Genomic DNA, 6,000 nt, shown 5'->3' with positions numbered 1-6,000 from the left:
TTAAATAGTGGTCATGATTCTAAATATTTAAAGTATCTACTAATTGTTTATACTACCTACACTCAGTGGCGTAGCTAGGTAGCCGAGGACACTAGAGCAAATAAAATGGGACCCCACCAGTGATGACTCAACACGTAAAACTTGGTAGTTTTCCTGTTAGGGTATCATAATATTATATTCTTTTCAGTTTTATCAATATTTTACTTTAGAAATTAGAATAGACGGTGCGACACAAATTTTGATAATTTGGAAGTCTCTCGAACAAAAAAAAAATGATAATAGAAAAACGTTATTTTTGCCATTCAAACCGGAAAAAATCTAATAAAACCATATCCGAATCAGACTTCGGAAATGTTTATCATAGCCAACACAAAGCCAGATCAATTCCGACAACAAAGGCCTCTGAATCCCAAACATGACGCTAAGTATTTTTACCGTGAAAAAGGGAAAAAATAGTCATTGCTTATTATTTTGCAATACAGATCAGATATCTGTAAGTTTTGTGGGATGAAAGGATACTTCGTTTCGTTTGTCTTTCAGGTTGGGATAATACATACAGTATACTAGTAACAAAACAAAATGATAATTTTTAAAGTATGTTTGATTCTCCTATAAAGAGTTCGCTGTGAAAGAAGCAGCGCTGAAAGAGTTACTTTTTAGGATTCCGTACCCAAAGGGTAAAAACGGGACCCTATTACTGAGACTTCGATGCCTGTCCGTCTGTCTGTCTATCTCCAGGCTGTAACTCAAAAACCGCTATAGCTAGACTTCTGAAATTTTCACAGATTATGTATTTCTGGTGCCGCTATAACAACAAATACTAAAAACAAAATAAAGTTAATATTTATGGGGGGCTCCCATAAAATAAACGTTATTTTTTTGGTCTTTTTGGCTCGTAATCCATAATGGCAACATATAGGCACTTGAAATTTTCACAAAATCCTCAATTATAATTATTATCTCTACTTGAATATTATATAGTAACATTGAAATAAAGTAAATAATTACGGGGGGCTCCCATACAAAAAACACGTTTTTTCCCTATTTGCGCTCTATAACGATACGGAAGCCGCAAACCTTCGTGCGCGAGTTTGACTCGCACTTGAACGATTATTTAACCTTTGTATGGGCGAATTAATGACGCTAGGGCGCTTGCCCTAAACAAATCACGAAAAAATGTTGCTGTTTCAGCGCTGCTACTTTCACAGTGAACTATATAAGGAACTCACTTAGTTTTTTACACCCTGTGTTTAAAACATGAAACAAAAATTTTAAACTTGGTACTACTGATATTTCATCTACTCTCTTAATATACTTGTATTTACTATAATATTTTTGTTAAAACATTATTTAGGAAAGTTTAAATCCGAGCTTAGCTGGAACAATATTTTCTTGTTTCCATAATGTAATAATGTCAGCTATAACTTGCAATACGCTTATAACTTTTAATCCGTTCATAGTCAGCATTAGCCACGATAATATGGATTAGAAATTATAAAAGATAGGTATAATTACAAACTGGAAAATCCTTGAGAACTATCATAATACCATAAAGTTAATATACCTAGCGGAATAGAGAAACAAAGGCCTGAGCAAGAGAGATGTCACAATCATTAATACTGCGTGGTAAAAAGAGACGTGTGATACATGACAGCAGCACTCTGTTTTTGACGTCCAGTCGGCACGTGCTGCACGTTGACAATTTAATCTCATAGAATTTATGTTCAATCGTGCTTGTGTAAGTGGATACGTACACATATTTTTCACACATATGAAAACCAATTTCGGTTTCGTTTGACAGCTCGAGATTGTTGCTCTATTCCGCTAGGTACATTAACTTTATGCATAACACATACTTACTTTTAATATTATAAATATGAAAGTGTGTTTAGCTGTCTGTCTCTACATTTGCTGAAATTTGGTATGATGATGATTTGAGTCCCGGGAAAGGACATAGGATACTTTTTGTCACAGAAAAATGTACGGTTCCTGCGCGATAAACGAGTTTTCTTTTTTTTAATGAAATAAAGGGGCAAACGAGCAAACGGGTCACCTGATGGAAAGCAACTTCCGTCGCCCATGGACACTCGAAGCATCAGAAGAGCTGCAGTTGCGTTGCCGGCCTTTTAAGAGGGAATAGGGTAATAGGGGAGGGTAGGGATGGGAAGGGAATAGGGGAGGGTAGCGTAGGGGATTGGGCCTCCGGTGAACTTACTCACTCGGCGAAACACAGCGCAAGCGCTGTTTCACGCCGGTTTTCTGTGAGAACGTGGTATTTCTCCGGTCGAGCCGGCCCATTCGTGCCGAAGCATGGCTCTCCCACTTAAGAAGTTTTGGTGCAATGGAGTTGAGCGCCTCAACTAGTTAATATACTTACTACTAATAAATACGAAAGTGTCTATTTATCTGTACGTATGTCATCTCGTTACGTTTAAACGTAGGACATAAGATATTTGGGTGCCGGAAAAGGACATTTTCAAAAGCTTTGTTGATTGGACTAGAAACTTTTTACCAATCAAAACCTACTATTACAAATCAGGCATCAGTAAACTAGGTATATCACGCCTAAACAGGTTAAAATAATGTTTGCTCATTTGTGTATGCCAGTTCTGGCATCTGTCCTGACCTGACTGTAAATAATGGCATTTATTGGCCAAATCACCGGCCAAAAGTTTGACAGTGCCAAATGTGCATAGATGATTAGGATAGCGTATTTAAAATGGCGTTTAATATTCTAGATATTGAATTTATAATCATGTAGGTACTTAAGAGGGCGAATAAAGAAGCGCTTACACGGGCAACAATTGCGGCAATAATTGCCCGGCGACACGAATAGACCGATCTGGAGCAATTAGTGGAGATTGCTCCACTAATTGCTCCATATTGATGGAGCAATTTCAATAAATTGCGGCAATTATTGCGGCGATATTGCTCCAGATATTTCATATCGCTCAATGTCGCCGATACGAATTGACGAATATCCAATGGGCTCGTGTATGACAGTATTGCCTAGTAACCAGTTGATGAAGTTGCACAATATCGCTCAATTATATATTGCTGCTTGTTGCTGCTTGATGAAGTCGTGACGTCATAGTCGACGAGAATTGACTGGAGTGGAGCAATTTTAGTTGCCCGTATAAGCGTACCAGCCAAATCACAAAGATCTTCCTTCTCTCTTCACACCGCCCGTGTTTCATTTGCCAAGAACGACGCGGAATAAGCGCCAAGTTAGCTATTTCTTAGTAACTCGATAAATATACTACATTTTAAAAACCCGCTAAAACATTCCCTCGGTAATAGAATTTTATATTATTTGTTAAAAGATTGACTCAGTTGAATGAACCGTTTTAAAAAGAAATGAAATATTCGTGAAATTTAAATGCATTATTCATTTTTTTTCTATCGAGAAATATATTTAATTTTTTTTTATATATAAATTGCTGTTTGGTACGAAGATTATAATACTATTATTATTTTGATCCTGGGGAAAGAACATGGGATACTTTTTATCCCGGAAAAATATATCTCGCGCGATAAACGAATTCTGGCGCAACGGAGTTGCGGGGATCATCTAGTTGTTATTTCAGTAAAATGTACGGCGGGGCTTAAATGGTCGTATAGCAATTCCTCTCAAACAATTCACAAAATGAAGTCAAAACTGTCAGTCACGAATGTCAAATTTAGACCAATTCAATTGGTCTAAATTCGTACTAATTTGACATTCGTGAGTTTGACCGATTCAATTGGTTTATATTCATGCTAATTTGACATTCGTGACTATGACAGTTTTGACAATTCATTTTGTGAATTGATTAAGAGGATTTTTTTTAATGAAATAAGGGGACAAACGAGCAAACGGGTCACCTGATGGAAAGCAACTTCCGTCGCCCATGGACACTCGCAGTCGCAGCATCAGAAGAGCTGCAGGTGCGTTGCCGGCCTTTTAAGAGGAAATAGGGTAATAGGGGAGGGTAGGGAAGGGAATAGGGTAGGGGATTGGGCCTCCGGTAAACTCACTCACTCGGCGAAACACAGCGCAAGCGCTGTGTCGCGCCGGTTTTCTGTGAGAACGTGGTATTTCTCCGGTCGAGCCGGCCCATTCGTGCCGAAGCATGGCTCTCCCACGTATATGACCATTTTAGCCCCGCGGATCTTCTCTGCGATGTCTGCGTAGTAGCAACATCTATTTTATATAAGTACCAGGATTTTATAACCGATCAAGAGGTTCAAGACAATTCACATAATAGGTCAGAGTGCTCATCGCTTCTTATTACACTCTCCGTCAAGCCCCCTTCAGGTTATTACAAAGATTTACCTATAGAATAATCCTTAGTAATTGATTTTTGAAGAGATGCTATTATAATAAAGGAGCAAATTCAGCACAAAATAGTTTAAATTAGTTTAGTTATTAGATAAAATCCATACTTATAATATTTAAAGCGAATTTATGAGCCTTTCATATTCAGACTTAAATTGTTGTTGAACTGATATTAAGTGTCCGAAAATGATATACTTATATAAAAGTTTTTATCCCAAAAAAGGTACTATTATTTAGTAGGCAAAATACAATATGTAATTGTACTATCAGAGAAGTTGATTCCTATGCAAATCGGGGACCTGAGTTTGGTCGCATTACGTCAAACCCAGCTGACAGATCACAATAATTATTAACATTGAATTGACATATTCGACCAAATAACGTTGGTCTGTCAATTGCATAGGAATCAACTTCCTCGATGGTACATTACATTTTTTGGGTTCGTTGTATGCAACAAAAACTTATCAAAGAAATTAAGGGACCAATAGTTAATAAGTAGTCATAATATCATGCCAAGTCAATCATACCAAGTCTGAACTTGAAATTAACCAACCAAATTACATAGGTCCGCCTTCTGCCTGTGACTAAATTTCTCTGATAGTCTGTTAAAGTCGCTTCATACACAAAAACAGCCGGAAAAGCCATGTTAACTAGTAACATATTAAGTTACTTCAAATTATATTTCCGTTGTCTAGTACCCGTAACACAAGTCCTTCAGGTACTTAGCACAGGGTCAGACTGACGTGGTGTGAAGCGTCCATAGAAATTATTATTATTATTAAGAATACCGTAATACGTATACGAAATTTTGCCGATTTCGCTGATTAACAGTTAAAATACAGTATTTCTATAAGTTTTAATGCACAACATGTAAGATCATTTCAATTATAATCTAATATTGGAGCTAGATTTTTGTTTTTTTTTTAGTATTTTTAAATAATCTAACTCAAACCCGCGACAGTTTTGTGATTTTTGCTGTAAAAGGTTTAGAATATCACCCGTTTATAGATTGTATTGACGTCTTAACGGTATGAAAAAAAATACAATGCACTGTTGAGAAAGTCGTCTATACAATGTTGGAATTACTTTTTACCACTTTAATATGAAATAGTTGAGTAAAAAAATATGTAACACGGCGAAATTTTAGAGAAAATGAGCAAAGAATTGCTGTTAATTTCGGCAACTTGGAACTGTAATTCATAAAAAGAAAACGACAGAAATAATCTATAGATAAAATTCTATCCAATTCGAGAAAACAGAAAAAAAAAGAAAAGCAAATTGTGCCAAAAAACACGATTCAAAACATGTGAGATTTAGGTTGTTTTGAATCGTGTTTTTTGGCAGATTTTTTTTTTTCTTTTTTCTCGAATTGGATAGAATTCTATCTATATAGATTATTTCATGTTATTTCTGTCGTTTTCTTCAAAATTTCAACAAAATTTCGTATACGGACTCTTAATATTAAAGTCACATCATAAGCACCTAGAAAAGCCATGCTAACTCGTTACATTATGTCACATTATAGTAGTTTATCAGTCATGTCAACTGTCACAGATGTCACACCGCAGCAAGTTTCATGCATGCACGTGATAAGATCACGGCGGCATTTGAAGGGTTAATACTACATAATCCCATCCATACTAATATTATGAATGCTAAAGTGTTTTTGCCTGTCTGTCTTT

The sequence above is a fragment of the Aricia agestis genome, chromosome 16, assembly GCF_905147365.1.
Source record: "Aricia agestis chromosome 16, ilAriAges1.1, whole genome shotgun sequence".
Taxonomy (NCBI): Eukaryota; Metazoa; Arthropoda; class Insecta; order Lepidoptera; family Lycaenidae; genus Aricia; species Aricia agestis.
The sequence above is the reverse complement of the archived record's forward strand: the minus strand, read 5'-3'. Positions refer to the sequence as shown.